This window comes from Ovis canadensis, chromosome Y, assembly GCF_042477335.2.
Source record: "Ovis canadensis isolate MfBH-ARS-UI-01 breed Bighorn chromosome Y, ARS-UI_OviCan_v2, whole genome shotgun sequence".
In the NCBI taxonomy this organism is placed as follows: Eukaryota; Metazoa; Chordata; class Mammalia; order Artiodactyla; family Bovidae; genus Ovis; species Ovis canadensis.
The window spans coordinates 8329485-8355701 of record NC_091271.1 but is presented as its reverse complement, the minus strand read 5'-3'; the positions used below and the strand labels follow the sequence as shown (position 1 = coordinate 8355701).

The 26217-nt window shown below is 41.3% G+C and overlaps 1 protein-coding gene and 1 pseudogene across 1 annotated transcript in view; one reads left to right on the top strand and one right to left on the bottom strand.

Moving 5' to 3' along the window:
* LOC138431431 (zinc finger Y-chromosomal protein) overlaps window positions 1-19266 on the top strand; it is a 125917-nt gene extending 106651 nt beyond the window's left edge. The window contains exon 10 of the mRNA XM_070289556.1: window positions 19163-19266. The gene's annotated coding sequence lies outside the window, so the exon portion shown is untranslated. The remainder of the gene's footprint in view (window positions 1-19162) is intronic.
* LOC138929835 (craniofacial development protein 2-like) overlaps window positions 438-26217 on the bottom strand; it is a 42544-nt pseudogene continuing 16764 nt past the window's right edge.

Below are 26217 nucleotides of genomic sequence, written 5' to 3'. Positions count from 1 at the left end.
TAGTATTTCTGTCTTTTATCGAGCCCATCTTTGCATGAAATATTCCCTTGGTATCTCTTTTCTTGAAGAGATCTCTAGTCTTCCCCGTTCTGTTGTTTTCCTCTATTTCTTTGTATTGATTGCAGAAGAAGGCTTTCTTATCTCTTCTGGCTATTCTTTGGAACTCTGCATTCAGATGCTTATATCTTTCCTTTTGTCCTTTGCTTTTCGCCTCTCTTCTTTTAACAGCCATTTCTAAGGCCTCCCCAGACAGCCATTTTGCTTTTTTGCATTTCTTTTCCATGGGGATGGTCTTGATCCCTGTCTCCTGTACAATGTCACTAACCTCATTCCATAGTTCACCAGGCACTCTATCTATCAGATCTAGACCCTTAAATCTATTTCTCACTTCCACTGTATAATCATAAGGGATTTGATTAGGTCATACCTGATGGTCTAGCGGTTTTCCCTACTTTCTTCAATTTAAGTCTGAATTTGGCAATAAGGAGTTCATGATCTGAGCCACAGTCAGCTCCCGGTCTTGTTTTTGTTGACTATATAGAGCTTCTCCATCTTTGGCTGCAAAGAATATAATCAATCTGATTTCGGTGTTGACCATCTGGTGATGTCCATGTGTAGAGTCTTCTCTTGTGTTGTTGGAAGAGGGTATTTGCTATGACCAGTGCATTTTCTTTGCAAAACTCTATTAGTCTTTGCCCTGCTTCATTCCGCATTCCAAGGCCAAATTTGCCTGTTACTCCAGGTGTTTCTTGACTTCCTACTTTTGCATTCCAGTCCCCTGTAATGAAAAGGACATCTTTTTTGGGTGTTAGTTCTAAAAGGTCATGTAGGTCTTCATAAAACCATTCAACTTCTACTACTTCAGGGTTACTGATTGGGGCATAGACTTGGATAACTGTGATATTGAATGGTTTGCCTTGGAGACGAACAGAGATCATTCTGTCGTTTTCGAGATTGCATCCAAGTACTGCATTTCGGACTCTTTTGTTGACCATGATGGCTAGCTACTCCATTTCTTCTGAGGGATTCCTGCCTGCAGTAGTAGATATAATGGTCATCTGAGTTAAATTCACCCATTCCAGTCCATTTTAGTTTGCTGATTCCTAGGATGTCGACGTTCACCCTTGCCATCTCTTGTTTGACCACGTCCAATTTGCCTTGATTCATGGACCTGACATTCCAGGTTTCTATGCAATATTGCTCTTTACAGCCTCGGATCTTGCTTCTATCACCAGTCACATCCGCAGCTGGGTATTGTTTTTACTTTGGTTCCATCCCTTCATTCTTTCTGGAGTTATTTCTCCACTGATCTCCAGTAGCATATTGGGCACCTAATGACCTGGGGAGTTCCTCTTTTGGTATCCTATCATTTTGCCTTTTCATACTGTTCATGGGGTTCTCAAGGCAAGAATACTGAAGTGGCTTGCCATTCCCTTCTCCAGTGGACTACATTCTGTCAGACCTCTCCACCATGACCCGCCTGTCTTGGGTTGCCCCACGGGCATGGTTTGGTTTCATTGAGTTAGATAAGGCTGTTGTGGTCTTAGTGTGATTAGGTTGACTAGTTTTCTGTGAGTATGGTTTCAGTGTGTCTGCCCTCTGATGCCCTCTTGCAACACCTACCATCTTACTTGGGTTTCTCTTACCTTGGGCATGGGGTATCTCTTCACGGCTGCTCCAGCAAAGCACAGCCACTGCTCCTTATCTTGGACGAGGGGTATCTCCTCACCGCCACCATTCCTGACCTTCAATGTGGGATAGCTCCGCTAGGCCCTCCTGTGCCTGCGCAGCCACCACTCCTTGGGTTGCTCCTCCCTAGGAGCACTATAAAACTATAAAACTCTTGAAAGAAAATAGGAGAAACATTATTTGATGTAATACACAGTTCTTTTTTGAGCCATCTCTTAGAGTAATGAAACTAAAAACAAATGGGACTTAATTAAGTTTCAGCATAATTAAGCTTTTGCACACAAAAAAAGGAAACAGTAAACAAAATGAAAACACAACCCTCAGAATGAGAGCAATTATTTGCAAACAAAATAACACAGAATTCACCTTCAGAATACACAAAGATCTCATGTAGCACAGTATCTAAAACACCGAATAACCCAGTTTAAAAAATGGGCAGGGAAAACCCCAGTGGCCCAATGGTTAAGAATCCCACTGCCAGTGCAGGGGTAATGGGTTTGATCCCTGCTCTGTGAAGATTCCACATGTCAAGGGGCAATGGACTGTGCCATGCACCACAACTACACAGCACACTCATGGCAACAACTGAAACCTACATGCCCTAGAGCCCTTGCTCTGCAACAGAAAAAGCCACCACAAAGAAAACTCATACTGCAAATAGGGAATAGCCTGCACTCACTGAAGCTAGAGAAAAGCCCATGCATGGCAAGGAAGATGCAGTGCAGCCAAAAATAAATTAAAAAAAATTTTTTAATGGGCAGAAGACCTAAATAGACATTTCTCCAAAGAAGGCATACAGATCCCTGAGATGTACATGAAAAGATGCTTGATATCCCTAATTATTAGAGAAATGCAAATCAAAACCAAAATGTGGTATCATGTCACACAAGTCATAATGATCACCATCAAAATCTAGAAATAGCAAATGCTGGAGAGGTTGTAGATAAAAGGGAACCCTCTAGTTGGTGCAGCCACTATGGAAAACAGTATGGAAGTTCCTGAGAAAAGTCAATTGAGTTATCATATGATCCAGAAATTCTACTCCTGGGCATGCCGCTGCTATTGCTAAGTCGCTTCAGTCGTGTCCGACTTTGTGCAACCCCATAGATGGCAGCCCACCAGGCTCCCTGGGATCCTCCAGCCAAGAATACTGGAGTGGGTTGCCATTTCCTTCTCCAGTGTATGAAAGTGAAAAGTGAAAGTGAAGCCGCTCACTCATGTTGGATTCCTAGTGACCCCATGGACTGCAGCCTACCAGGCTCCTCTGTCCATGGGACTTGCCAGGCAAGAGTACTGGAGTGGGTTGCCATTGCTTTCTCTACTCCTGGGCATAAATCCAGTCAAAACTGTAATCTCAAAAATACATGCACTCCTATGTTCATAGCAGCACTATTCATAACAGCCAAAATATAAACGCATCCTAAATGTCCAATGACAGATAAATGGATAAGCCAAAAGTGGTACATGTATAAAATGGAATAGTACTCAGACATAAATATTGAAATGGTGCCATTTGCAGCAACATGGATGGATTGAGAGATTATCATACAAAGTGAAACAGGTCAGACAGAGAAAGACAAATACCAAGTGATATCACTTATATGTGGAATCTAAGTATGACACAAATGGACGTATCTATGAAAGAGAAACAGACTCACAGAAACAAATGAGACTTGTGGTTTAGAAGAAGGAGGGGGTAGGTGGAGGGAGGAATAGAAGGTTGGTGTTAGCAGATGTAAACTATCACATATGTAACGCATTAAAAACAAGGCCCTGGTGTAGAACACAGAGAAGTATAATCAGTATCCTATGATAAACCATATTGGAAAAGAATATAAGAAATAATATGTATGGGACTTTCCTGGTGGTAGAGTGTATAAGACTCCATACTTCCACTACAGGGGGTGTTGGTTCAATCCCTGTTCAGGGAACTAATCCTACAACCCTGTAGCATAGAAAAACAGAAAAAGATTAATACACATATATGTAATATGTATGTGTATAAATACATACACACACACCCAGACTCACAATGTATATACACATATATGTGTATAACTGAGTCACTGCTATAAAGCAGAAATTAACACAGTAGTGTATACTTCAATTAAAAACTAAAATGACTGGGGAAAAAACAGTTGTTATATCTCATTGTATATAAAGTTCATATCAAAAGAAAAATGCTGTAAATAAATACAGGTCACCAATTAATTGCAGGCTTGCTGAAATACTTAGGGAGATGCATACTGATGTCTGCAACTTGTCAAAAATACCAGGGAATAAGATAGATTAATTGATGGATACTACGATGGACAAATGGATAGATCCATCAGAATGGAACTATTTTCAAATAGTTACAGTAGAATCTAGGTGAGATGTCTTTGTGTATTAGCTAGAAAATATGTTCAACCTTGTTGAATGTCTGGAAACTTTTATACTAAAGTGTTGGAAAAAGTACAGAGCAAACAACAATGAAAACCAAACTGCTCATGAAGTATAATTTCAAATTTCAAAACTATGAGCTGAAAAAAGATGCAGGGGAGATAGGCTAAAATACTGTGTGCTCAGTCACTCAGTCGTGTCTGATTCTTTTGCAACCCAATACATTCTAACCCACCAGGCTCCTCTCTCCATGGGATGCTCCAGGTAAGAATACTAGAGTGGGTTACCAGTCCCTTCTCCAGGGGATCTTCCCAACCCAGGGATCTAACTTCTGATTCCTGCATTGGCAGGCAGCGTCTTTATCATTGAGCAACTAAGGAAGCCCCAAAATATTAACTGTAGTAAAACTGAACATGTCTTTTATTTCTCATACTCTGTGGACTGACCATATTTTGCTAAAATCCACAGACTGCATTTTCCATAATAAAGTAGCATCACCTTCTCTCTGGCCAAGTATAATCTAGGTGGGAAGTCTGCGTCTTCAGCCAATCAATTCAGTGGCTCAGTCGTGTATGTGTATGACTCTTTGCAACCCCATGAACAGCAGCAGGCCAGGCCTCCCTGCCTATCACCAACTCCCGATACCAGCCAGTCATCTCATCCTCTGTTGTCCCCTTCTCCTCCTGCTCTCAATCTTTCCCAGCATCAGGGTCTTTTCCAATGAGTCAGCTGTTTGCATCAAGTGGCCAAGGTTTTGGAGTTTAAGCTTCAACGTCCTTCCAATGAACACCCGGGACTAATCTTTAGGATGGAAGGGTTGGATCTCCTTGCAGTCCAAGGGGCCCTCAAGAGTCTTCTCCAACGTCACAGTTCAAAAGCATCAATTCTTTTGCGCTCAGCTTTATATTCCAACTCTCACATCCATATATGACCACTAGAAGGATGCTTGTAGAAAGCTGAAGACAAAGTAATGCTTTTCAATATGCTGTCTAGGTTGATCATAACTTTACTTCTAAGGAGTAAGCATCTTTTAATTTCATGGCTGCAATCACCATCTGCAGTGATTCTGGAGTCCAGAAAAATAAACTCAGCCACTGTTTCTCCATCTGTTTGCCAGGAAGTGATGGGACCAGATGCCATGATCTTAGTTTTCTGAATGTTGAGCTTTAAGCCAACTCTCTCACTCTCTTGCACTTTCATCAAGAGGCTAGTTAGTTCTTCAATTTCTGCCATAAGTGTGGTGTCATCTGCATACCTGAGGTTATTGATATTTCTCCTGGCAATCTTGATTTCAGCTTGTGCTTCTTCCAGTCCAGCGTTTCTCATGATGTACTCTGCATATAAGTTAAATAAGCAGGGTAACAATATACAACCTTGACGTACTCCTTTCCCTATTTGAAATCAGTCGGTTGTTCATTGTCCAGGTTTCACTGTTGCTTCCTGACCTGCATATAGATTTCTCAAGAGGCAGGTCAGGTGCTCTGGTATTTCCATCTCTTCAGAATTTTCCACAGTTTATTGTGATCCACACAATCAAAGGCTTTGGCATAGTCAATAAAGCAGAAATAGATGCTTTTCTGGAACTCTCTTGCTTTTTTGATGATCCAGCAGATGTTGGCAATTTGATATCTGGTTCCTCGGCTTTTTCTAAAACCAGCTTGAACATATGGAAGTTCACCGTTCACGTATTGCTGAAGCCTGTCTTTGAGAATTTTAAGCATCACTTTACTAGTGTGTGAAGTGAAGTGAAGTGAAGTGAAATTGATGGGTTGTATCTGACCCTTTGCAATCCCATGGACTGTAGCCTACCAGGCTCCTCCATCCATGGAATTTTCCAGGCAAGAGTACTGGAATGGGTTGCCATTTCCTTCTCCAGGGGATCTTCCCAACCCAGGGATTGAACGCAGATTTTCCACACTGCAGGCAGACGCTTTACATCTGAGCTACCAGAGAAGCCCCTAGCGTGTGAGATGAGTGCAATTATGTGGTAGTTTGAGCATTCTTTGGCATTGCCTTTCTTTGGGATTGGAATGAAAATTGACCTTTTCTAGTCCTGTGGCCACTGCTGAGTTTTTCAAATTTGCTGGCATATTGAGTGCACCACTTTCACAACATCACCTTTTAGGATTTGAAATAGCTCAACTGGAATTCCATCACCTTCACTAGCTTTGTTCATAGTGATGTTTCCTAAGGCCCACTTGACTTCGCATTCCAGGATGTCTGGCTCTAGGTAAGTGACCACACCATCGTGGGTCATGAAGATCTTTTTTGTACAGTTCTTTTGTGTATTCTTGCCACCTCTTCTTAATAGCTTCTGCTTCAGTTAGGTTCCTACCATTTCTGTCCTTTGTTGAAAAATTTTCAAGTTTGTTGACTGGGAGTTTTTATAATAAAATGTCTGAGAAGTATAGAACAAAGAACAATGAAAACCAAAATGCACATAAAGTGTAATTCCAATTTTAAAAATATGAGCTTAAAAATTATGGGGAGGAAATAGACTAAAATATGAACTGTAGTGAAAGTAATCATGGTTTTTACTTACTTTTCAACACTCCATGCACTGACCAAGTTCTTTCTCCAATATTCACAGGCTACATTTTCCATAACAAAAGTAACATCACCTTCCCTGTGGCCCAAGGCAGACAGGCCTACTATCTACTACTATGCTTGTTCCTCCCTCCTCGTCCTTGCCTTTGAGCACCTGGTGGGGCTCCCAGAGTCCTCCAGTCACAGCTCTAAAGACATGTCCCTATTGGCTTCACAGGGCTGAGCAAGCCTGTGGCTGACTCATCTGTTTGGAGTCCCAGGTGCAGCCTCATCCATCCTGGCTTTATGTTGGCCCATCATAGCGCTACCTGCCTCTACTTCATTTTTTCCATTTATATCTATATCTAGATAGATATATTTCAGGGTAAAGTTAAAAACTTGTTGAAAAGTGCATGTGGAAAGGCATACAGGTGAAATCAGAAAGACATCCTCCACCAATCTTTTAACCTACATCCTCTAGTTCCCTGGAGTTTTACTCAGTTATTTGAGAGGGTGGGATGATTTGGGAGAATGGCATTTAAACATGTATAATATCATATGTGAAACGAATTGCCAGTCCAGGTTTGATGCATGATACTGGATGCTTGGGACTGGTGCACTGGGACGACCCAGATGGATGGTACAGGGAGGGAGGAGGGAGGGGGGTTCAGGATGGGAAACACGTGTATACCTGTGGTGGATTCATGTTGATGTATGGCAAAACCAATACAATATTATAAGGTAATTAACTTCCAATTAAAACAAATAAATTTACATTAAAAAATAATAAATTGCTTAATTTAAGAATCTTTGTCCAGAAGATAAAAAGGGGAAATTTATACTTTGTAGTAAAGTTCTTGCATGGGTAAATGAACAATAAACAAGGAATTATAAAATGAAAATTGGTAAATATTTGGAAGATAGCTGACAAAGGGTGATTTACCTCATTAATGCAGAGTTCAAAAAGATTATGAGGTATCACTTCACACCAGTTGGAATAGCCATCATCAAAAATTCTACAAACAGAAATTCCTGGAGAGGGTGTGGAGAAAAGGGAACCCACTTGTGCTGACAGTGGGCATATAAATTGGGATAGCCACTATGGTGAACAATATGGCAGCTGCTTAAAAACTAAAAATATAATCACCATATGACCAACACTTGGGCATTTTCCTGGAGAAAATGTTAATTCAAAAAGATACATGCACCTCAGTGTTCATTGCAGCACTGTTTACATAGCCAAGACATGCAACATTTTTTAATCATAGCAAAAACGGAAAACATAAACAAAAATACTTGAAGCAGTCTCTAAACAAGGGGTCAAATAGCTAGATATTTGTAAAAGCACAGGGTTAAAGATAAGCAAGAATCCCATATCATAACCAAGTTCTACATTAGCATTCAAATAGCAGAAAAGATGATATACTAAAAGAACTAGCACGTCCTCATCTTTTTTTTTTAATCTCCCCATCCCAGGAACTCAGAATTCTGAGCCAATGGTCAGGTGAGATCATGGGTGATTTTTTCCCTTTATTTATATTTTTCTGGCAACTTTAAGTTTTCTGCTATGAGCATGTGTTATTTTTTAATAAAGTTATACAGTATCTTTTTCAACATATAAAGAATACATCTGGATTTTATAAATTACAGTCATAAGCATTCTTCTATTTCTCCATGAAAGGGCAACAAAAGGACAATACATATTTATTCATACCCACATAAACTCTGGAGGGACCCTTGGAATGCAAGGACAGGAATCCAGTCAATCCTAAAGGAAATCAGTCCTAAGTACCCCTGAATATTCCAAGTCCATGGGCAGAGAAGCTCCAGCAGGATGGTAGGAGGGGTGAAATCACACTTAGAACCAAACTCCATAACTGCTGGAGAGTCAGAGAGTTCAGACAAACCTTGTGCACATCAGGACCAAGACACCCCATGGAGATTAAGACAGAACTGTGGTAGAGTGTCTCTTGTGGAAGTATGGGTCAGCAGGGGACTGCTGCAGGGCCAGGGGCTCTGAATGCAGCAGACCTGGGTATGGCATAAGCTCTGTTGGAGGAAGTTGCCATTAACCCCACCATAGAGCCACCACCAAAACTTACACAGGACTGGCAAACAGACTCTTGTAGGGCACAAACAGAACTGTATGCACACCAGGAACCAGAGAAAGAGCAGCGACCCCACAAGAGACTGACCCAGACTTGCCCCGTGAGTGTCCATGAGTATCCAGCAGAGGTGTGGCCTGCTGCAGGGTACTGAGCAGAGTGTGTACTGAGTGTATGTACTGATGTGTGCATGGGACCTTTGAATGAGACTGATATCTTCTTCATTATGTGTCCACCATAGTTTGGTCTCAGCTCAAATCGCAGAGAGGGAACACAGCCCCACCCATCAATGGAAAATTGGATTAAAGATTTATTGAGCATGGCCCTATCCATCAGAACAAGACCCAGTTTCCCCCTCAGTCAGTCTCTCCCATCAATAATCTTCCATAAGTCTCTCATCATTCTCCACCAGAGAACAGAGATACTGAAAACCATGATCACAGAAAACTAACCAGTCTGATCACATGGACCACAGTTTTGACTAAGAGCCATGCCATGCAGGGCCACTCAAGATGGATGCATCATTGCAGAGAGTTCTGACAAAACATGGATCACTAGAGAATGGAATGACAAACAACTTCAGGATCCTTGCCTTGAAAACCCCATGAACAGTATGAAAAGGTAAAAACATAGGACAAAAAAAGATGAATTCACCATGTCAGTAGGTGCCCAGAATGCTATTAAGGATCAGTGGAGAACTAATTCCAGCAAGAGTGAAGAGATGGAGCCAAAGCAAAAACAATGACCAGTTGTGGATGTGAATGTGAGATAAGAAAGTCATCCTCAGTGATCAATCCAAACAAATAGAGGAAAGCAATAGAATGAGAAAGACTAAAGATCTCTTCAAGAAAATGACAGATACCAAAGGAACATTTGTTGCAAAGATGAGCGCAATGGAGGATAGAAATGATCTGGATCTAACAGAAGCAGGAAATATTACCAGTAGCCTTTCTTTGATTTCTCAATTGTGATATCATGTTGCAGTTTAACTTTTCATATCACTTATAATAAAGCAAATAAGGCATATTTCCTGAGACAGCTTTCTTTACTGAATTGCATTTACCTGTGCAACTTTCCTTCCTGATCATGTGGTTTGTTCTTGTTTTTATTTCGGTGTGGGACACCTGGCCATTTTGTAAGGCTAGGTATCATTTAGAGCCCTGCCACAATATCACTGCAGATGGTTATTGCATTCATAAAATTAAAAGACACTTACTTCTTGGAAGGAAAGTTATGGCAAACCTAGACAGCATATAAAAAAAGCAGAGACATTACTTTGCCAACAAAGGTCCATCTTGTCAAAGCTATCGTTTTTCCATTAGTCATGTATGGATGTGACAATTGGACTATAAAGAAAGCTGAGTGGTGAAGAACTTATGCTTTTGAACTGTGGTGTTGGAGAAGACTCTTGAGAGTCCCTTGGACTGCAAGAAGATCCAACCAATTCAGCCTAAAGAGATCAGGCCTGAGTGTTCATTGGAAGGACTGATACTGAAGCTGAAACTCCAATACTTTGGCAACCTGATGTGAAGAGCTGACTCATTTGAAAAGATCCTGATGCTGGGAAAGATTGAAGTCAGAAGGAGAAGGGGACAACAGAAGATGAGATGTTTGAGTGGCATAACCGAGTCAATGGACACGAGTTTGGGTAAACTGCTGGAGTTGGTGATGGACAGGGAGGCCTAGCGTGCTGCAACTCATGGGGTTGCAAAGAGTTGCACAAGGCTGAGCAACTGAATTAAACCTTGTGAACAATTACTGTCCATACTCATTGGAAAAGACTCTGATGTTGGGAGGGATTGAGGGCAGGAGGAGAAGGGGATGACAGAGGAAGAGATGGCTGGATGGCATCACTGACTCGATGGACATGGGTTGATGGACAGGGAGGCCTGGCATGCTGCAATTCATGGGGTCGCGAAGAGTCAGACACGACTGAGCGACTGAACTGAACTGAACTGAATTACCCCAAGGTTTCAGGTTGCTGCTCCCAAAGGTGGACACAGGTGGCATTTCTTCAGGTTCTCCTCTCACTACTGTGCTAACTGCATCTTTAGAGGTATGCGCAATTTCTGCTTGTAAATGAGAGTAAAATGAGCTAGAGGAAGCCCCCCCCCCCAAAGCTTGTCTCTGCTGTTTTATTGTAGTTCATATTTCTTGGTGGACGAAACTGATGTACAGTTGCCTTTGGTGTAGCTATACCAATTCTTGCTCCCTTACACCAATACACACTGGCATTCAGTGGTTATTTCCTCTGACCTGCTCTCAGACAGTGTCTTGTACATCACTCTTGCTAAGTTGGTTCCTGTGGCTTATGTATTTGACAAGTATTTATGGGAATCTGTGACTTGCAGCCTTCCAGTGTAAGCCTTCCTCTCACCCATCTCCATTGCTAAGCAATGGTATATTCCCAGCACTAGGTGTCCATTTCACTGTGATTAAAGATAAATCCAGAGATTATCACCCCGAGTGAAAGAGGGTCAACTCAAGAAACGGAATGAGAGGGAGAAGTCGGATACAAAAAGTCACAGCAGTGAGCACCCACACAAAGGTGATGTAGTCATCCAACCTGGCAAGAAACATATGGGTAGCAAAGACCCTGGTGGATGGAAGGGATACATCTGGAGCTTGGCATTAATTTCTTCCCACAGACACAAATAAAATACAGAATCAACGTAAACCTGCTTCAAAAAGAGTGGTAGGCAAAACACATTCTAACAACACGTAGGTGAAAACAAGCACAGCTGAATACATCTGATAATCTCAGTGTCATGGAACAAGAATCTGTACATGTAAAACAAAAGCATCCTTGTCAATCTATGTAAAAAGAATAGGAACTTTTATTTAAAACAAAACCTAAGTGTGAGGAGACACCAGCTTTTGGGGCATCCTTTGGCTCATTCTATACTAACGTACAACCAGGCCTGACCAAAAAAAAAAAAAAACAAAACAAAAAAAAGAGTCTCAGGCAGTGTAGGCCATCAGAAAAGAGGGAATAAAGAAACCTTCCAGTGTGGAGACTTTTATCTAAAACCCAAGCCTTGAAACTATTGCTGATGGATATCTGATATTCAGAAGGCATCTGGACTCAAAATGACACCTACCCTTGAACACGCCAGGGGTCACACACCCAAAATTAAAGAAAAAGCAACAAAAACACACAAAACATAATCAACACACTCTCAGGAAGAAAACATCAACAGACAAATACAACTGGAAGTGCTTTCAAAAACAAAAAGCCCATGAATAGTGCTCCATAGGGTTTCTTATCAGAGATACAAAATCCAAACTGCCAGGATAAATAAACTCTGAGCACTGGTAAAAGCCACCACGGAAAATGGTCCAGACCAGAAATGGTCGATTAACATTAGTCAGGGTGATCCTTTTATAGTAGTTGGGGGATATCAGCTGGAGGAGCCAGTATAAGAATCACTGTCCACATGACTTTATAGATGAAAAGAGACGGAAAGCATGACACCTAGGACACCTCAGAAATACACAGCTTTTGAAAACCACTGTAAGAGAGCATGCACTGCAGGAGCATTCCCAACACCCAGAGGTGAAAGTAAAGAAAGTACACAGGGACGGAGAGATGAATGGATCAAGAAATGGGATACAGGTTCATGAAGGAATATGATTCAGGCCTTGAAACAAGGAAATATCATTGTCAATGGTACAAATAAGTGTGATGATAATCAGAGTCAGTGAAGAAGGGCAGATTAGAGATGGGTCATCTGATTTACCTTTCAAGAGGGACAGACAGTATTGCTGGCATAGAGTACCCCACCGGAGGTAAAAGGGACACCCAGTGCTGGGAACTCCCTGATGCTTAGGAAAGACGATGGCTGACAGGGAGGCTTACACTGGAAGGCTGAAATTCACAGATTCCCACAGATACCTGTCAAATTTATAATCCACAGGGACCAACTTAGCAAGAGTGATGTACTACACCCTTTCTGAGAGCAGGTTAGAAGAAACAACTGCTGCTGATTGCCTCTGTGTATCAGTGTAAGGGAGCAAAAATCGGTACAGCTATCGAGAGAGTCAATTCCTAGGCAGATTGATAAGAACTCCAGGGTCCCCAAGGAAGAGAAAGGTGCCTGGGGCTGTTGAAATGGAAACTGGGGGTCTGGAATTCTCAAGGAGGAGAAAAAGACAATTTTTCCCCCTTTATATTCCTTAATCTCAGTCAATTACACAACTCAGTTTAAGTTCTGTACTAAGGATTACACAACAACAATGTATCCGGCTGGAGGACAGTTTCTCCTTCCTGAAAATCCTCCAACTAATGTTGAAATATTAGAATGTATATTATGGGAGTGGGTCTAGTAAGATCTTTGCAACCTGCAGACATTCTTTTGATTCACTGTACTAACTGGAGAGTATATAATTCCATTGCTAACACTAGCAAGGAGGGTGCTTTTTCTGCCCCCTTCTTATGTCAGAAGCTTTCTCTATCCCTTTTATACCTTAATAAAACTCTACTGCGCAAAAGCTCTGATCGATCAAGCCTGGTCTCTGGCCCCGGATTGAATTCTCTTCCAGAGGCCAAGAATCCCTAAGCCTTTCCCTGGGTCAGCAACAACCTTTCAGGACAACAAAGGCAACTGTACATCAGCTTCTTCCAACAAGAAACGTGAACTACAATAAAACCGAGAAGGAAGGAGACTTTTCAGGGGCTTCAACGAGCTAGAGCTCGTTGTACTCTTTTACAAACAGAAATGGCACAGACCTCTGAAGATACAGTTACCATAGTAACAAGAGGAGAACCCGAAGAAATGCTGCCACCTTGTGGCCGCTTTCAGGAACAGCAATCACAAACCTTGATAGACACTTAACTATTCATGAGGTCAAAAAGGGCTCTAAATGACATCTACCCTTTGAAAATGGCCAACTACCCTTTATTGGAAAAGACTCTGATGTTGGGAGAGATTGGGGGCAGGAGGAGAAGGGGACGACAGAGGATGAGATGGCTGGATGGCATCACTGACTTGATGGACGCGAGTCTGAGTGAACTCCGGGGCTTGGTGTGCTGTGATTCATGGGGTGGCAAAGAGTCGGACACGACTGAGCGACTGCACTGCACTGCACTGCACTGCACTGCACTGCACTGCACTGAACCCTTTATTTCGGCCACAAAAAAAAAAGAGCAAACCACACAATTCGTAAGGAAAAATCAACAGGTAAATGCAATTCAGTACTTAGAAAGTAGCCTCTAGAAATGTGCCTCCTTTGATTTCTTATCCTTGATAGGAAAAGTTAAACTGCAACACGACATCACTACTGAGAAACTAAAATGGCAACTATCCAAAATTCTAGAGACAAGAAGCAGTAGAGCAATATTAGTAAGTGAAAATGAAGTAGCTCAGTCCTGTCTGACTCTTTGCGACCCCCATGGACTGTAGCCTAGTAGGTTCCTCTGTCCCTTCTCTAGGTCTGACCCAGGAATTGAACCTTGGTCTACGGCATTTAGGCAGATGCTTTACCATCTGAGCCACGAGGGAACTCCATTTACTAACTAATGTTGGTAAAGGGGACCCTTAGATGTCAGTGGTGGGTGGTAAGAAGTTGCAGCCTTTATGGGCATGACTGTCAAAATGCCTTGGAATCACAAAATGAGACAGATGATGTCATGTGGTTGTTTCACTGCCAGAGTAGTTGAGACATCAAAATACACTGGAAAACACACACCCATACCCATACCCTCACAACCATGCACTGCAGCAGAATTCACAGCACCCAAGAGATGAAAGGAAAGATAATCTTTAGGTAAAGATGGAAAATAAAGAAATATGACAGAGATACACAGTGAAATATGACTCTAACATTATAAAAATGCAAAATACCACTTTCAGGGATACACAAAAATCTAGAATGAATCACACTAAGTAAAGAAGGGCTGAAGAAAGATATCACATTATATACCTTCCAAAGGAGATTAAAAAAGAAAATGGATGGTGGTGATACCCAAACAAAAGTGAAATGGACTGACACTCCTGCTAAGAAAATTACTGTTAGAAAAGAGTGTGAGTGGGTGAAAGGCCAAAAGGTGAGGCTGGAATAAACTTATACCCACAAATATGCAATTCATAGTCCAAATGGAACTCCTGAATCAAGAGACATGTACTGAACAGAGTCTAAAAACAGCTGTGACAGCAACTACAGCTGAATATCTCCAGGTGGCTGTGAAAGGGAATGAGAAACTGTTTTCTTACCACAACTACAATGGTGTAAATATTCTTAAGTAAGAAACAAACTTTCACTAAAAGAAAAATGTGAAAGAGTAAAGAGACGAAAGCTTTGGTGATTTCCTGAATCTCATTTTACTCTGATTTACAACCAGGCCTGGGATAACCATGGAGGCTGCCGTTACCACAGGAACAAGAGGAGGAAATGAAGAAATGCTGCTGCCTTGTATACATTTTCTCTCACAGCAACCTTAAACGAACTGTGGACACACTATGCACAAGGGTGCTGAGCTCTAACAGATACCCACCCTTAACAAATTGCCAGGGCTCACATAGGGGAAGAAAACTAAAGTAAACACAGGGGAATCTAACAAGAAGAGGATATGAACAGGTAAACACAATTATGTGTTTCTTTAAAACATTTGCACATATGGTGAATGTGACCATTTGCACATATGGTGAATTCTAAGAGATACAAACACCTAAGCTGTGGGGACATTATAACCTCTGCCTGATCATGGGAAAAGGCTACTGTCAAAAGCTGGGCATGGCATCAATGGTACAGTAACATTAGTACAGTGGATGCTTTAGCCTACTGTTGGGATGTATGTTGTAAGAGCCGCTATAAGCGTGACTAGAAAGGTGTACTGTCATGAGAGAAAAACAAAGTAATAAAGAGGCAGAAAGAGTATGACAAACCAGGCCTTCTCCTGGAATATTTCAGCAGTGAACAGATTCGGAACACCAAACACCCCAACTGGGTCCCAGGCACCATTCAGAACATCAAAGTGATGAAAGTAAACATAGCATACCTGGACAGAGGAATGGATAAAGAAATGTTACAGAGGTCTAGAATGAATTATGAATCATTGAAAGGATTGAAGTATGAAAGTAGGCCATCTTCAGAGACAGAGATAAATGTACAGGTCATCATACTGAGTGAAGGAGGCTCAACTCGAGAGACATCATGGGATCAACTGAGAGGTAGGACACAAAACCCCACAGCAGTGAGCACCCACACAAAGGTGATGTGGACATCAAACCTGGCAAGAAACTTATGGGTAACAGAGGACCCTGATGGATGGAAGGGATACATCTGGAGCTTGGCATTAATTTCTTCCCACTGATGCATATAAAATAGCGAACACACCTAAACCTACTTCAGTAAGTGTTGTAGACAAAGCAGGCTCTAATGACATGTAGATAAGACCAAGCACAGCTGAATTCATCTAGTACACTCAGTGCTACGGAACCAGAATATGTACACGTAGAACCAACTCATCCCTGTCTTCAACTTAAAGATAATGGGAACATTTACCTCAAAAATTCAAGAGTGAGAAGACACCAGGTTTGGTGGCATCCCCTGACTCGTTGTACTCTAATGCACAACCAGGATTGAGAAAAACATTCATAAGCATTCCTCTATTTCTCCACAAGATGGGAGCATAAGCACAGTAAATATTCATACACCTATGCTGCTGCTAAGTCACTTCAGTCGTGTCTGACTCTGTGAGACCCCATAGATAGCAGCCCACCAGGCTCCACCATCCCTGGGATTCTCTAGGCAAGAACACTGGAGTGGGTTGCCATTTCCTTCTCCAATGCAGGAAAGTGAAAAGTCAAAGTGAAGTCGCTCAGTCGCGACCCCATGGACTGCAGCCTACCAGGCTCTTCCATCCACGGGACTTTCCAAGCAAGAGTACTGGAGTGGGGTGCCATTGCCTTCTCCGTTCATACACCTATATACATGAGTTAATACATTTGGATTTTATAAATTATATTCATTAGCATTTTTCTGCTTCTCCTTGAGAGGATCATCATATGGATGGTAAACATTTATTCGTACCCATATACATATGAGAGTACAACAAGATTTTGTGAATTATGTGAAGTCGCTCTGTTGTGTCCGACTCTTTGCGACCCCATGGAATTGTAGTCATAAGCATTCTTCTATTTCCCCAAGAGATGACAGCGTAAACACAATACGTATTTATTCATATCCACATATACTGTGGAGAGTCCATTGGACTGCAAGGAAATCAAACCAGTCCATCCTAAAGGATATCAGCCCAGAATGTTCTTTGAAAGGACTGATGCTGAAGCAGGAACTCCAATTTTTGGCTACCTGATGTGAAGAACTGACTCATTGGAAAAGCCCCTGATGCTGGGAAAAATTGAAGGTGGGGGAGAAGCAGATGACAGATCATGAGATGGTGGGATGACATCATCAACTCGATGGACCCGAGTTTGAGCAAGCTCCAGTAGTTGGTGATGGACAGGGAAGCCTGGGATGCAACAGTCCATGGTGTAGCAAAGAGTTGGACACAACTGAGAAACTGAAGTGAACTGACTGACATATAAAATCCTACTAGAGACTCAGAATGGTCATACAATCCCAACAGTGGTGCACCACATGTTTTAATAATATATCTGGGAAAATAACACAGATGGATACCTCTATGAATGATTAAAAGGATACAACAATAAGTACAGCTACAATCTAGACAGCATACTTTTTAAAGTGGAGACATTTCTTTGCCAACAAAGGTCCATCTAGTCAAGGCTGTGGTTTTCCCAGTAGTCATGTATGGATGTGAGAATTGGATTATAAAGAAAGCTGAGCACCAAAGAATTGATGCTTGTGAACTGTGGTGTTGGAGCAGACACTTGAGAGTCTGTGGACTGCAAGGAAACCCAACCAGGCCATCCTAAAGGAAATCAGTCCTGAATGTTCATTGGAAGGACTGATGTTGAAGCTGAAATTCCACAACTTTGGCCAACTGATGCAAAGAGCTGACTCATTTGATGATTCTGGGAAAGACTGAGGGCAGTTGGAGAAGGGGATGATAAGAGGATGAGATGGTTGAATGACATCACCGACTCAATGGTCATGGGTTTGGGCGGACTCTGGGGGTTGGTGATGGGCAGGGAGGCCTGGTGTGCAGCAGTTCATGGGGTTGCAAAGAGTTGGACACAACTGAGAGACTGTACTGAACTGAAATGACCCAATCAAAAAATGGACCAAAGAACTAAACAGACACTTCTCCAAAGAAGACATAAGATGACTAACAAACATGAAAAGATGCTCAACATCACTCATTATCACAGAAATGCAAATCAAAACCACAATGAGGTACCATTTCATGCCAGTCAGAATGGCTATATCCAAAATTCTACAAACAATAAATGCTGGAGAAGATGTGGGGAAAAGGGAACATTCTTACACTGTTGGTGGGACTGCAAACTAGTACAGCCACTATGGAGAACAGTGTGGAGATTCCTTAAAAGACTGGAAATAGAACTTCCATATGACCCAGCAATCCCACTGCTGGGCATACACACAGAGGAAACCAGAATCGAAAGAGACATGTGTACCCCAATGTTCATCGCAGCACTGTTTATAATAGCCAGGACATGGAAACAACCTAGATGTCCAAGAGCAGATGAATGGATAAGAAAGCTGTGGTATATATACACAATGGAGTATTACTCAGCCATTAAAGTGAATACATTTGAATAAGTTCTAATGAGCCTATTATACAAAGTGAAGTAAGCCATAAGGAAAAACATCAAGGAAAAACATCAGTACATTATCTAATGCATATACATGGAATTTAGATAGTAATGATAACCCTACACGCGAGACAGCAAAAGAGACATAGGTGTACAGAACTGTCTTGGATTCTGTGGGAGAGGACAAGGGCAGGATGATATGGGAGAATGGCATTGAAACATGTATATTATCATATGTGAAACAGATCTCCAGGTTCGATGCTTGGGACAGAGTGCTCGGGGCTGGTACACTGGGATGACCCAGAGGGATGGGATGGGGAGGGAGGTAGTAGAGGGGTTCAGGATGGGGAACACATGTACACCCATGGCTAATTCATGACAATGTATGACAAAACCAATACAATATTGTAAAGTAATTAGCCTCAAATTAAAATAAATAAATTTATAAAAAAATAAAATTACATTCAGAAAAAGAAAAAAGAAAAGTAGTCTGGACTTATCAGAAGGTCGTTGTTTTAAAATAAGAAGAGTGAGCTGTTATAGACTAAACAAAAAAGACTAAACAAAACCAAATTACAAAGAATGAATTTGATGAAATGCTGACTGAGGAGGGAGAGTTAGTATAAAATAGCTCTAAAATATTTGGGGGGACAATTGGGGAAATTTGTCTTGTGATTTGTATTCAATGGTGTCATTAAATCATTATTTCTATTAGGTGTGAGAATAGAATTGTAGTTAATGGGTGGATTTTCTTATTCTTAGATGTTGAAGAATTAAGGATGAAAGGTCAAGATGAATTCACGTTACCCACATGTGGTTAAACAAGAAAAAATATGAACATACATAATCAGAAAGGGAAAGAAAAATGCACAGCAGTAATCATCCACACAAAAGTGATGTGGACATCCAACGAGCAACAAACTTAATGTGTAGCAAAGGACCTTGGTGGATGGAAGGGATACATCTGGAACTTGGCATAAATTTGTTCCAGCAGACACATAAAAAATATAGAATCCATATAAACCTACTTCGAAAAGAGTGGGAGGCGAAATACATTCAAAAACAAGCACAGCTGAATCAGTGCCACAGAACCAGAATCTGTACATGTAAAACGAATGCATCCTTGAGACATTATTAACATCACTACAGAAGTGCCTTCTGTGATAACAAGAACCCGACCGTATGATTTGGCAGTTCCACTCCTAAGAGTATTTCAGAAAAACACAGAAACAAAAACAAAAAAACCCAAGATTCTGAAAAACGCATGTAAGGCAACCACCGACTGGAGGAAGATTAACAATATCCTAGACAAGAAAGTTAAGAAACTGATGCAGCCCCTATGGAAAACAGCATGCAGCTCTTTTTTAATTAATTAATTTTTTATTGAAGGATAATTGTTTTACAGAATTTTGTTGTTTTCTGCAAACTGCAGCAAAAATCAGCCGTAAGTATACATATATCCCCTCCCTTTGAACCTCCCTCCCACCTCCCTCCCCGGTATGAAGTTAAAAACAAAACAAAACAGTTACCATATGACCCAGCAATCCCATTAGTGGTCATATATCCAGTTGGGATGAAAACTCCCATCAGAAAAGAGACATGCACAACAGTGTTTATAGGAGCACAATGTACAGTGGCAAAGACATGGAGACAACCTTAAATGACCTTAGATAGGTGAGTGGACAAGGAAAAGTGTGTTATACATAAAATGGAATATTTGCGATAGGAAAGAATGAAATAATGCTATTTTTTCAACATGGATGGACCTAAAGATGATCGTACTAAGTAAGTCAAACAGAGAAAGATAAGCATCATATAAATCATTTATACACACAATAAACCTACAGTAGAAATAAACCTATTTACAAAACAGTAGTGATATAGAAAACAAATGTTCATACCAATTGGAAGGTGGAAGAGGCATAAAATGAGGGTATGGGATTAATAGATAACCCCTACAATATATAAAGTAAACAACAAGGGTTTCTGTTTATCACAGGGATTATAGTCAATATCTTACAATAACCTACAGTGAAACCGAAATTTAAAAATAATATAATCGTTCTTTAGTTGTGGTACAAATAAACCCATACACCACACCTACTGAGCCCTTGCTATAGAGCCTGAGAGCTACAACTGCTGAAGCCTGTGTGCCTAGAACACACGTTATGCAACAAGAAAAGTCATATAATGAGAAGTCGAGAGTAGTCCCCACTCAGCCAACAAGAGATATTCCATGTTCTTGGGTGGGAAGAACCAGTGTTGTGAACATGATTATACTATCCAAAAGAATCCACAGATTCAGTCCAATCCTTATCAAAATACCAACAGCATTTTTCAGAGAACTGGAACAATTTTTTCCTTTTTACAATTTGAATAGAAACACAAAAGATCCAAATTAGTCAAAGCAATCTTGAAAAATAAAACCAGAGCTGGAGAAATCAAGCTCCCTATAAGAGACTATACTCCAAAGCTACAGTAATCAGTACAGTATGATATTGGCACACAAATGCAAATATAGATCAATGGTACAGGAAGCACAGAGATAAATCTATACACCTTTGGTCACCTAATCTGAAACAAAGGAGTCCAGAACATACAATGCAGAAAAGACAGTCTCTTTCAAAAGTGGTGCCAGGAAAACTGGACAGCTACATGCCAGAGAATGAAATTAGAACATTACCTGCCAAAATACACAAAAATAAACTCAAAATGGATCCGAGATCTAATGTGAGTCCAGGCACGATAAAATTCTTAAAACAGGAAAAAACAGGGAAAACTCTCTTTGACAGAAATCACATATCTTTTTTGAGCCATCTTGTAGAGTAATGAAAATAAAAGCAAACAAATTTGAAATAATTTAACTTAAATGCTTTTGCACAAAAAAAGGAAACTGTAATCAAAATTAAAACACAACCCTCAGAATGAGAGAAATTATTTGCAAACAAAGTGACAAAGGATTCATCTTCAAAGTACGCAAACATTTCATGCAGCTCAATGCCAAAATAACCAAACAATTGCTCAAAACAATGGGCAAGGGCACCCGCAGTGGTCCGGTGGTTAAGAATCCGACTGCCAATGGAATGGACATGGGTTTGATCACTACTTTGGGAAGATTGCACAGGCCAAGGGGCAGCTAAGCCCATGCACCACAACTACTGAGTGCACGCACGGCAACAGCTGAAACCTGCATGCCCTGGAGCCCTTGCTCTGCAACAAGAGGAGACACAACAATGAGAACTCCTGATACTGCAGTAGTGGCTGACTTTATTTGTCTGGGTTCCAAACTCATTGCAGACGGTGAGTGCAGCCATGAAATTAGAAGACACTTACTGCTTGGAAGGAAAGTTACGACCAACCTAGACAGCATATTAAAAAGCAGAGACATTACTTTGTCAAAAAAGTTCTGTCTAGTTAAGGCTATTGTTTTTCCAGTGGTCATGTGTGGATGTGAGAGTTGGAATGTAAAGAAAGCTGACCACAGAAGAATTGATGCTTTGAACTGTGATGTTGGAGGAGACAAGAGTTCCTTGGACTGCAAGGAGAGCCAACCAGTCCATCCTAAGGGAGTCCTGGGTATTCATTGGAAGGACTGATGTTGAAGCTGAAACTCCAAAACTGTGGCCACCTGATGCAAAGAGCTGACTCATTGGAGAAGACCCTGATGCTGGGAAAGATTGAGAGCAGGAGGAGAAGGGGACGACAGAGGATGAGATGGTTAGATGGCATCACCGACTCAGTGCACATGGATTTGGGTGGACTCCAGGAGTTGGTGATGGACAGGGAGGCCTGGCATGCTGTGGTTTATGGAGTCGCAGAGTTGAACACGACTGAACAACTGAACTGAACTGAATTCTGCAACTAGAGTAGCCCCTCCCTTCCCCCCCACACCACTGCTCCCACTCACCAAAGCTAGAGAAAAGCCCACACACAGCAAGGAAGATAGAGTGCAGTCAAAAATAAATAAATAAAAGTTTTTTAAAAGTCGGCAGAAGACCAACATAGACATTTCTCCAAAGACATACAGATGTCCAAGAGGGAAATGAAGAGATGCTTGATATCCCTGTTAGAGGAATGTAAATCAGAACTGCAATGAGGTATCGTGTCACACCAGTCATAATGGTCACCATCATAATGTCTACAAATAACAGATGCTGGAGAGGGTGTGGATAAAAATGGAACCCTCCTACACTGTTGGTGGGAATGTAAGTTAGTGCAGCCACTATGGAAAATCATGAAAGTTCCTCAGCAAAGCAAAAACTGAATTATCCTAAGATCCAGAAGTTCCATTCCTGGGCATAAACCCAGACAGAACTATAATCTCAAAAGATACATGCACTCTGATGTTCATAGCAACACTACCCACAGAAGCCAAGACCTAAACAGATCCTAAGTACCCATTGACAGATGAATGGATAAAGAAGTGGTGCATATATTAAACAGAATAGTAGTCAGCCATAAAAACTGAAATGCCACTTTAAGCAACATGGAGGGAGTGAAAGATAATCACAGAAAGTAAAACAAGTCAGAGAGAGAAAGGTAAATACCTAATGACACCACTTATATGTGGAATCTAAGTATGACACAAATGAACACGTCTATGAAAGAGAAACAGACTCATGGAAAGAGAGAACAGACCTGTGGTTTCCAAGAAGGAGGATGATGTGGGTGTGAGGAATTGGAGGCTGGGTTTAACAGGTGTAAACTATTACATATGGAATGTACAAATGACAAGGTCCTTCTGCAGAGCACAAAGTATAATCAGCATCCTATCATAAACCAAATTGGAAAAGAATATAAAAATTACTATACATGGGACTTCCCTTCTATATGGTGGTTAAGACTCCACACTTACACTGCAATGGATGCGGGTTCAATCCCTGGTCATGGAAATAACCCCACGTATCCTGCGCATTGTACAAAAATTTTTAATGCATATATATATATATATGCACACACAATGTACATACACAAATACATGTATGTAACTGAATCACCTTGCTGTAAAGCAGAAATTAACACAACACTGTATACTTCAATAAATAGCATGAATGGGAAAAACAAAGATTGGTATGTTTCATTGTATGTAATCTTTATATCCAAAGAAAAGTGCTGTAACTAACACAGCTCACTACTTCCTGGAAGGCTTGCTGAAATACTAATGGAGATGCATATTTGTGTCTGCAATTTATCACAAAATACACCAAGGGGTAAGGTGGATTGATGTATAGAAGGATGGACAATGGATAGACACATGAAAAAGGAAGTATTGTGAAATACGTACAGTAGAATCTAGGTGGGAAGCCTCATTTTAGCTAGAAAACATGTTCACCTCGTTGAATGTTTGGAATAATAAGGTATTCAGGAAAAAGCAGAGCAAAACCAATGAAAATCATAATGCACATGAAGTGTAATTTCAAATTTTAAAACATGAGCTGAAAAGATGCAGAGGAGATAGGCTGAAATATTGTGTGCTCAGTCCCTCAGTCGTGTCTGATTCTTTTGCAACCCAATCAACTTTAGCCCACCAGTCTACTGTCTCCATGGGATTCTCCAGGCAAGAATTCTGGAGGGGTACCATTCCCTTCCCCATGGGATCCATGGGATCTTCCAGGGATCTTTTCTATTCCTGACTCCTACGTTTGCAGGCAGGTTCTTTATGACTGAGCTACCAAGCCACAAAATATGAAGTGTAGTGAAATTAAACATGGTTTTTACTTACTTTTTTACACTCCATGTACTCCACTGCCAAGTTCCTTTCCCAGTCTCCACAGATTACATTTTCCGTAGTAGAACTAGAATCACCTTGCACCTGGCCTAAGAGACAGGCCTACAGGACAGCAGCATTGTCCTGCTTGTCTTGCCCTCCTGGGGATCTTGGCGTTGAGCACCTGCTGGGGCTTCCAGAGACCTCCAGTCCCAACTCTAGAGACATGGCACCATTGGCTGCACAGGGCTGACCAATCCTATGGCCGACTCATCTGTTTGGAGTCCCAGGTACAACCCCACCCATCCTGGCTTCCCAGGGTGCTCCCCTCTCCACTTCAGTTTTTCTCTTTCAGTTCAGTTCAGTCACTCAGTCGTGTCTGACTCTTTGCGACCCCGTGAACCACAGCACACAAGGCCTCCCTGTCCATCACCAACTCCCAGAATTTGCCCAAACTCATGTCCATTGAGTAGGTGATGCCATCAAACCATCTCATCCTCTGCCGACCTGTTTTCCTCCTCCCTCCAATCTTTCCCAACATCAGGGTCTTTTCAAATGAGTCAGCTCTTTGCATCAACTGGCCAAAGCATTGCAGTTTCAGCTTCAACACCAGTCCTTCCAATGAACGCCCAGGACTTATCTTGTTTAGGATGGACAGGTTGGATCTGCTTGCAGGCCAAGGGACTCTCAAGAGTCTTCTCCAATATCACAGTTCAAAAACACAAATTCTTCTGGACTCAGCTTTCTTTATAGTCCAACTCTCACATCCATACATGACCACTGGAAAAACAATAACCTTGACTAGATGGACTTTTGTTGACAAAGTAATGTCTCTGCTTTTTAGTACACTGTCTAGGATGGCCATAACATTCCAAGGAGTAACTTTTAATTTCATGGCTGCAATCACCATCAGCATTGATTTTGGAGCCCCAGAAAATAAAGTCAGCCACTCTTTCCACTGTTTCCCCATCTATTTGCCATGAACTGATGGAAACAGATGCCATAATCTTAGTTTTCTGAATGTTCAGCTTAAAGCCAACTTTTTCACTCTCCTCTTTCACTTTCATCAAGAGGCTTTTTGGCTCCTCTTCACTTTCTGTCATAAGGGTGGTCTCATCTGCATATCTGAGGTTATTGCTATTTCTCCTGGCAATCTTGATTATAGCTTGTGCTTCCTCCAGCCCAGCATTTCTCATGATGTACTCTACATATAAGTTAATTAAGCAGGGTGATGATATACAGCCTTGACACACTCCTTTTCCTATTTGGAACCAGTCTCTTGTTCCGTATCCAGTTCTAACTGTTTCTTCCTGACCTGCAGACAGGTCTCTCAATAGGCAGGTCAGGTGGTCTGGTATTCCCATCTCTTGAAGAATTTTCCACAGTTTATTGTGATCCACACAGTCAAAGGCTTTGGCATAGTCAATAAAGCAGAAATAGATGTTTTTCTGGAACTCTCTTGCTTTTTCGATGATCCAGTGGATGTTATCAGTTTGATCTCTGGTTCCTCTGCCTTTTCTAAAACGAAATTGAACGACTGGAATTTCACAGTTCACTTATTGCTGAAGACTTGGAGAATCTTGGGCATTAATTTACTAGCCTGTGAGATGAGTGAAATTATGCAGTAGTTTGAGCATTCTTTGGCATTGCCTTTCTTTGGAATTGGAATGAAAACTGACATTTTCCAGTCCTGTGGCCACTGGTGAGTTTTCCAAATTTGCTGGCATATTGAGTGCAGCACTTTCACAGCATCATCTTCCAGGATTTGAAATAGCTCTATTGGAATTCCATCACCTCCACTAGCTTTGTTCGTAGTGATGCTTTCTAAGGCCCACTGGACTTCACATTCTAGGATGTCTGGCTCTAGGTGAGTGATCACACAATCACGATTATCTGGGTCATGAAGCTCTTTTTTGTACAGTTCTTCTGTGTATTCCTGCCACCTTTTCTTAATATCTTCTGCTTCTGTTAGGTCCATAGCATTTCTGTCCTTTATTGTGCCCATCTTTGTATGAAATATTCTCTTGGTGTCTCTAATTCTCTTCATGAGATCTCTAGTCTTTTCCATTCTATTGTTTTCCTCTATTTCTTTGCATTGATCACTGAGGAA